Raw genomic sequence first — 9,311 nt, 5'->3', positions numbered from 1 at the left:
CTGCTCGATTTCTGCAAAAACCTCTAAAAATTTTCCAAGGCATAGGTACATTGAGTGCCGCACATATGCATGGTGCGATAATAAAAATTGCACAACCTCGGGATGATGTGCAAGGGTTGCCTCGAGGAATTGTATATAGGCACGAGGGAATGGTATACCCATCCACTCCGCCTCCGTGCTAGCAGCTTGTGACCCTGTGTCACTCCCAACGCATTGCTCAACCCCCAAGGTTAGCTCGCCAAGAGGGCGAGGAGTCCTTTCTGCTGTGGATTGCTCAGCAATGGGAGTTATAGACTGCCTCGCTGGGGTAGTCGTGGCATTCAGTGCGGTAATCTACGGTTGTGGCATCGCGAGAACTGGTGAAGGTTGCAACTCCATCAAAGGAGAGGTTTGAACTATTTCCTCTTGCAACGCCTCCTCGCTTACTAGAGGGGCATGTTCTGTCGCCTGTGGTGCGACTTGGGGGTTGTGCTCAGAGGCCTCGCCCATTTCAGAAGCGAGGTTCACCCCCATCTGTTTATCTCTCGATGGAGAGGGTTCTCGCACATCCACAGGCGAGCTCGAAATTGTATCTGTGTAGGCTCACGGGACCACTTCTACATTCTCGCCCCTGGGTGACCCACCTGCAGCATCGCCTGAATGACTTGCCATCTCAGGGTTTTGGGATTCTGACCCATTCTCAGCCCTCACTGGGGCAGCGTCTTGACACATGTCCTCCCCCTCTTGGGGAAGCATTGTGTCCTCGGCATGGTGGGCGCTCGCTTGCGGTGGCGCGGTAGCACTTACATAACCGCGCATTATCTCTGCTACCTCAACGGCGTACGTGCGCACAGGCACGTCTCGAATGGTGATCAGAGGCGAGACATCCAGCGCAAGCTCTTCCATTTCCTCCTCTCTCACACCCATTAAAGTGTCCTCCTGACCATCACAGTATAGGGCTCTCTCACCTAAGGCTTTCATAAAATCAAAAGTAAGTAAATTTGGAAATTCACTATCAGAAGCTAGTACCTCACATGAGCTTATATCATGGATAGTGGTGTCAATTCCACCATCTCGTACCCGGTGGAGCCTGCGCAACCCTCCTTGCCCTGTCCCAAAGGCTGCAGCCATCGAGCCATGCTCTCCAACGAGAGGCTGTTCGCCATCATCTTCAGAAGTAGTTGTATCCTCACTCTCAGTTGGTTCATCCACGAGTGGGATTCTACTCGTGGAGGCCGTAGGTCGAGATGTGCTTGGCGCTGGAGGCCTTACATTCTCCTCCTCCACGCTAGCAACAGCAGGCTTTGCAACACTTATAGCTGCACGTTTGCTGGGGGGGGCAAGGTTTGGGCGTGAAGTTGCCCTCATCTTGCGCCTGCGCATAGGCATTGGGGCCGCCTCGATGGTAGGATTAGTGGTCGCCGCGACAGATTGAGATGATTCCCCTTGTGTCGCAATGGGCGCAGGGTCAGGCGCGAAGCTACAGAGGTCCCCCCTGCCGAATGCTATTAGAGGCCTTAGTGAGTGGTCCCCCGAATAGATCACCAACGCCTTCGCGCGATGGGCGGGACTCTAACAAAAATCTTTCCAGCTCGCTAGCTCAATAGCCCATAGCGAGTGGGTCATCTCTGTACATCTCGGGACCCTGCCCCTTCCTGGCAAAAAGACACCGCCAATGCCTTCGCAGAGTAGCCCAATGTGCTCCACTACAAACCGCGCGAAGCTGCTCTCGTAACCAAATTGCAGAGGGACTCTACGAGGGTTATATGTCTTTGCTATTTGGCTCCCTTCCCATATCGCGAGCAAGTAGCCAAGGGTGCTCATCAACAAGAACACCAATACTTCACTTGCATTTAGGAGATGAGCACCTGCTGGAATGTGCTCATTATCATCAAAATACATGGGCCGAGTTTTAGCCCCAGGCAGCTCTGATCGGTTGGTCAATCATACATCAACCTTCGCAATAGCACGAATCATTGTAAAATAGGGCTATTGGTCGGGTAAGTCGAACCACAGGGACTACGCTAGTCTAATACAACCTAAATGTCTAGAATCATTCTTAGAATGATGAAGGGTGTATAGAGGTTTTGTTGGATGTCACTTAAGCTAGGAAATTAAAAGTGCATAAAACAGTAAATTGCAAGAATTTAAGGGAGTGAGTACAAGTAAAGAAGGCTAGGGAAATGAATCCACCTCCATCCCTATACACATGCTAGGTTAAGATTAATTTAAGGGGAAAACAACATATATGAAAGTCATGATACATAACAATACTAGGTTGCTATAATATCCTTAAGAAGTTCATTTAATTAGAAAGGCAAGAATAAACCATCAAAGGTTCACATGATCAACTACCTAAACTAAAATGTAGCTTAGAACATGCTTACTAAGCCAAGGATTATCAAGCCCTAATTTAAATGGTGAATGCACATAAAGCTAAGAATCAAGTATAGCCCATCAAAGGGAAACCCTAAGCCATGAACTATCTAGGTTCTCCAACTCCATGCCATTAAAACCATTCCATGATCTAACTTCCATTGTCACCATGGAAGTGCAAGCAATATGATTAAGAAAGGCAACCATCCAAGACAAGATGAGTAACTCACAATAATCATTTAAAACATTCAACATTCATTACAACAAAAGTGAGGCTCTTGACCATGGAAAGACTATCAAAAATACCTTGTAATCCCCAAAAATAAACTATACTAACACATGCTTACAAGGGAGGGGTTTCATCACCTCCCTAGATGAGGTTTAGTTACCCATTGGTGAGCTAGAAGAAGGAAGAAGCATCATCCTCATCTCCATTTTCGAGCTCCTACTGTAGCACTCAAGAACACCCTCTCCTTCTCTCTTCTCTCTCCTTTCTCTTGCTCAAGATAAAGCTTAATGATATATGTGGCCTTTGGGTAGCCTTTTATGCTCCAACCATACCCTCTCTCCTCCAAGGGACACCTCCAACCACTTCATAAAGAGGGAAGATGGCATTGAGGAATCCAATGTGCAAGTGGGCTGAAATGATCCATTTCCGAAGGGCATTCTGCCTGATTTTCGAGCGCACGCTTGGTGACTTCGAGCACTCTAACTTAGTGCAATGTGCAACATGCTCCTCTTGCTCAGTGCTGACCTATTTTGGGAAAACTGCTATAACTTTGTGCCCCGAACTCCGAATGACGATCTGTTTGAAGCTTTGGAGAGCTGATTCAGTGCTTTAAAAACTTCATGTTTTGATGAAGACCCAAATCTCCAGTCTGGTTGGTCGAAAATGGGGAGAAAGGCAGTACATCAGTGCTGCCAGGCAGTTCTGCGCACCTCTGTTGTGAAGATCATAACTCTCTGCTCCGAACTCCGAATGATGAACCACTTGAAGATTTGGAAAGCTGATTCAGAGCTCTAAATCTTTCATGTTATGAGGGAAGTCCAGTTCTCGAGTTTGGAAGGTCAAAATGGCAAGCAAAGACCAGGCTCTACTGCTGCCAGAATTCAGCATTGGCACCCTTTTGTTGCTCAAGACTCCACAAGGCCTTATTCTTGTTCCATTTTGGCCAATGAACCTGAAAATGCATAAAAACATAGAATTGGAGTTAATCTACATAAAATAATTAATAACTGGACTTTGTTAATGTAATTTAGGGCGCTTGAATATACATTATTCGGCGCTCATCACACCCCCAAACTTACATTTTGCTAGTCCCTTAGCAAAACTACAATGAAAAACATAAAGAAAAGACAACCATGGGCATGCTACTACAAAAAAATATCCTCCATGGTAAAATGAGATAGATACATAGCTCAAATACAACTTGAAACAGACAAAAACTAGAGATGGGGTCATTGGGAAAACTACCTTGCATATATGAAGCATTGATACAAAAATTGGCTAAATACATTTCCACATACATGCATCAACATCAAAGTCTATATAAATAACTCAATTATCATCTCTTGAATGGAAATCAACTCTAGCTTCAGTGAAAGTGAATTGGATTCTCAACATGCGGCTTTTACTTTCTTTTCCAATTTCAAGGTACAAGTTTTCAAGTCAATGAATTCCCTTTTACATGAAGTCCCTAAGGCATGATTTTATTTTCAAGACAACTTTTGTTGCTTGTTAACAATTTATTTCAACACATAAGCGAAACATAGAATGGTTGTGCAATGCTGAAGTCCCTTAAGCTTTTTAACCAACCCTTGTAGCAAGCGTTAGGCCAACAACTCCCAAACCAGATGGCTTTAGGGTGCTAAGTGTAGAGACACTCCTAGGGCTTAATAGCTCGAGCTGGAAAGGCTACGAACTCCAACGAACCATGTTTATTACTAGTTTAATTTTTTTTGAATGACCGTGCAATGTTTAAGTCCCTTAAGCTTTCTAACCAACCCTTGTAGCAAGCGTTAGGCCAACAACTCCCAAACCAGATGGCTTTAGGGTGCTAAGTGTAGAGACACTCCTAGGGCTTAATAGCTCGAGCTGGAAAGGCTACGAACGTCAACTGGTCATTATTATTATTATTATTTTTTTTTTTTTTTTTTTTTTTTTTTTTTTTTTTTTTTTTTTTTGAATAAACATGCCAAAGGTATCCATCTATCAGGTTCATCAAATCAGATTAACTAGGCCAAGGTCAAGGTCAATCAAGTTGCATGCCTCACAGTTAAGTTTCCAATGTGCATCTGTGCATTGTGAAGCTTATAAGAGTGTAAATCCAGCAAGAATCTAATTGAGGCATTTATACAGACTACATTGTATTTACATGATCATTTCAACTCAAATTTTTCTTTATTTTCAAAATTTTTCAATTGCTTCTATACACAAGGTATTAAACATATGTTTCATCTCCGACAAGTGTCAAGTTATACTATCATTGCTTAGCAAAAATTATGGAACCAAAAATATGCCAAGAATGCTTGATGCACCCCCAAACTTAAACGACACAGTGTCCTCAATGTGGACATGGATGCAAGTGAGAGACAAAAATGACAACGAGTATAAAAGGAACAACAATACCCGGGGGAGGGAATGGCATTTGGAGACAAAAACCCCCAAACTTGAACCGGACTGCGCAACCTGGAAAGCAATATGAAGAACCAAAAGAAACAACCACAAACATATTAATAGCACAAGCATAAAGACAGAAAACGAATGTATCGAAAGTTAACAGAACATAAAGAACTTGCATTGCAAAAAGAGTTTACATGATGACAAAAAGAACTGTACAGGGATCATGTCGACCAGAGTAACCTATACATAGCAAATTCTTACAGTTTAAAAGGAAAACAAAATATACAAGAGAAATAGGTACAGATGAAACAAAAGAGAAGGTCCACACGCGCAACAAGCTACTGGCCAGAAGGTAAACGGGCGAGGATGGAATGGAGGAGAGATTGAGTCTTACGCCGTTCAGCGGAAGCCAAACGACGGTCCTCAGCGGCGACACGGCGGTCTTCAGCAGCAAGACGACGATCTTCCTCAGCACGTGAAGAAGACTCACACAGAGCCTGAGTGCACGCGGACAAAGAATGCTCAAAACGATCTAGTCGCGCATGAATACCGGCAATGGAAGCCCGGATGAAAGCCTGGTCCTGGTGAGAGTCGACCGAAGGCTCTATCCTCGCAGTGGCTGCGGCGGTGGAAACTGCCTCAGAAGGAGGAGGAGGTGGAGCGTGGATGAACAGGGGGGCAGGAGGCGGAGGGGTACTAGAATGGCTCAGAACATTGATCCACCGGCACTGGGTAAAGATTTTGATTTTGTCGCCTCTTGGTTCGTGGGGAGGAACAACGAAACCCTTGTGCTGAAGGAGTCGAGTGATGAAAAACGGCAAAGGCAATTTCCGATTTTCAACTCGCGGAGCCCGTGCATTATGAGCATCATGCCAAAACTTCATAAAGGTGGACCAAATGAGCTCTGGGATGGAGAACCATTGGCCTTGGTCCATGGCATATAAGGCTTGCAGAAAGAGGCCCCGACGCTCGGTGCTGTGCACCAAAGGGCAAACATTGTGCTTGAAGACAGTGTCAATGAACCATAGACGTTCCGGAAGATTGGTTTTGCGGATAAAAGACCGGGGCCGAGTAGGATCGTCAATAGGGCAAATGGCAGCGGCAATCTGCGCCACAGTTAATGTATCCGGCTCCTCATATAAAGGGAGATTCTCACGATTGACAATGTCATCGGGGCACTCAATGGGGCAACCAGAAACCTGAATGATGTCGGTCATAGTGAAAGCATAGGCGGTGCCGTCAATGGATGTAGTGAGAGAAATGGGTGGCTCTTCAGGGCACTGGAGATTCTGGTAGAAGAGGCGCACTACACGGGGGTAGGCAACCCTGGCAAGGGGTGCGCAAATGTGTTGCAGACGCCGGTTAGTCAATTCGGCGACAGCCCACGAAGTTGTGGGTAGAATGTCAAAGGCATCCGTGAGCGGAAATGAGAGTTCGTAGTTGAGTTGTTTGCGATCCCAAGGATCACGTGGTCGCTCACGAGTGACAGCACGGGCACCTGAAGAGGGTCGAGGAGGGCGAGAAGGACCGGCACGAGACATTTAGAGAGGTGGACTTGGTTGAGGAATTTCAGCGAACACCTGGCGTGCACCACAAAAAGGAGAAGAGGAAAGTGAGTGGGATGGAGGAGCAAACCCAAAATTTTTAACAAGGAAACAAGCACTAGCATTGACAAAGCAACAACAAATCATCAACAAAACCAAACTCCAACATTACTAGCCCATCCTCCGTGTAAAACACCATGAATGAACAAAGGAAAAGAAAAACTAAGGAAGAGGACACAAACCTGAATGTCAGGGTATCCGAGAGCAAGAAGGAAGACAGGAAGAGGGAGGTGAGAGGATGGGGTGGTGAGGTATGGAGGTGGGTTGGTTATGCAAGTGGATGCTGAAGGTGGTGGGTGGAGGAGTTGGCTGCGAGGATGATGGGTGTTGGATGTTCATGCAAGCAAGGTGTGGTGCATGCTGGTGGTTGTGCACTTGGTTGTGAGTGGGAGGGAGAGAAAAGCTGGTGTGGTGTGTGAGAGGGTCGAGCAGGTGGTTGGGGAAGGTAGAGAGAGAGAGAGGTGAAAAGTGGGTGCAATAAGGGTGGGGAAGTTGGAGCCAAGAGAGGGGGAGGAAAGTGAGGTGGTAGCTTCGGGGTTTAAAAGAGGGAGAGTGAGAGCTTGGTTCGAGCACTCGAAGGCCCACTTCGAGTGCTCGAAATGGGGGCAGAGAGTTGGGTGAGGGGCTCGGGTGTGTGAAGGGGAGTTCGAGCACTCGAGGCTGGGTCTTCGAGTGCTCGAAGTTTGAGCAGTGTGAGGGTTTGAGGTTGGTTGTGAAGGTTGGTTGTGATGGTTGGTAGGAGGGTGGTGAGGGGAGTGGTGAGGGGTGGAAGGGGTGGCATGCATGCATGGGCCTGCATGCATGCATGGCCGAGAGGGTGGATGCAGGAAGGTGGTTAGCTGGGTGGTGAGGGGTGGAGGCCGAGAGGTGGTAGTGGTGCAGGGTGTTGGAGGGTGTGTTGTTGAGAGAAAGAGAATGTGGGTTTGAGATGTGGCATGCATGCATGGACGTGCATGCATGCATGCATGGTGGGGATGTATGGTTTGGTTTGGGAAGAGAGAGAGAGGAAGGTTGGTGTGCATGGTGTGAGATAGAGTTGAGGGTTTGCATGCAGGGTGTGGTTTGCATGGGATGGCTGCGAGGGCTTGGGATTGAGTGAGCTGAAAGCTGAACATGGTTGGTGGGTTTTGAATGGTGGTGAGTTGAGGGAGCTTGAAGTTGCCGAGAAAGAGAGAATGTGGGTTTGAGAGGTGGCATGCATGCATGGACGTGCATGCATGCATGCATGGTGGGGATGTATGGTTTGGTTTGGGAAGAGTGGTTGTGCATGGTGTTGTGCATGCATGGGGGTAAGCCGAGAGGATGAGGGTGTGGGAGGGGGGATGAGGTGAGAGGGGTGGCATGCACGCATGGGCGTGCATGCAAGCAGGCAGGGTGGTGGAGGTTGAGAGGTTTGCTGAGTGGGATGGAGTCTTCGAGCACTCGCAAGGGGGAGGGCGAGTGCTCTGCATGGAGACAGCAGGCTCGAGTGGGTTGTATGGGGATTTCGAGCACTCGGAAGAGGAAGCTCGAGTGCTCGAAATGAGAGCAGTGAGTTGGCCAAGCAAATGGTGAAGCTTCGAGCACTCGAAGCTTGGGCTACGAGTGCTCGATTCTGAGGCAGTAGCATGCAGCTGCGGAAGATGGGCTAAAAAGCTTAGAGCACTCCAACTGGGAGCTAGAATGCTCTAAATGAAGGCAGCAGGCTCATGATTTGTGGTGCTTGAACCTTGAATGGAGCTTGAATGCTGTTGCATGGCCATGCATGAGCTTGCATGGATGGAAAAAATTGCATGGAAAAAATTTTTCTGGAAATTTTTCATGGAAATGTTTTTCTTTACTGATGCATGCATGAATTTAAATTGCATGGAAAAATTTACAACTTTTACAACATCACACAAAGCTTGAATGCAATTTCTGAAGAAAAAATTTTTTAAACGTTGCAAATTCATTCCATTCCAATGCATGGATGAAAATTTTTTTTTTTTTTTTTTTTTTTTTTTTTTTTTTTTTTTTTTTTTTTGACTTTGCACTGCACACAATGCATGGATGAGTTTAAGAAAATTTTCAAGCTTTTGGCAACATGATGCAAAAGGGATAGAATTCTCAAAAATGAAAATTCCAAACTTAAAACATTTCAACATGATGCAAAAGGGATAGAATTCTCAAAAATGAAAATTTTAAGCATAGAGAATTTTTGAAAATTTGCATGTCAGTCCTAAATTCAAGGCATGCATGGAAAATTTGAAACTTGACACATTATTCCAATCCAATGCATGGATGGATTTTTAGAAAAAGTTGGAAAACTGTTCAACTTCTTTCTAATGCATGGATCAAATTGGAAATTTTTTTCAAAATGTAACACCTCTCCAATGCATGGATAGAAAATTTGTGGAAAAATTGTCAAATTGCTCAACATTTCTAATGCCTGGATGAAAATTTTTCAAACTTTGCATTTCATCTCCAATGCCTGGAAAGTTTTGAGAAAATTTTCAAACCTTGAAGCTTCTCTCTAATGCATGAAATTTTTTTTTTTTTTTTTTTTTTTTTTTTTTGAGGAACCATGATTCAACAATGCATTGAAAAGGAGAGGTTGTGCACATGAGTTGCATGCCAAAGGTCCTATGAAATTGCTCAAAAGCGATAGAAATTTCCGGGAATGAAAATTAGAGCTAAGAAGGTCTAAGAGGCCAGTCTAAAATTGCGAAACACAACTGAAGACCATTTTAGAAAAATCAAATTTTTGGCTT

This window comes from Cornus florida, unplaced genomic scaffold, assembly GCF_030987335.1.
Source record: "Cornus florida cultivar Cherokee Brave unplaced genomic scaffold, ASM3098733v1 CherokeeBrave_3.0.0_Hap2_Chr01, whole genome shotgun sequence".
NCBI lineage: Eukaryota > Viridiplantae > Streptophyta > Magnoliopsida > Cornales > Cornaceae > Cornus > Cornus florida.
This window is presented reverse-complemented; position numbering follows the sequence as displayed.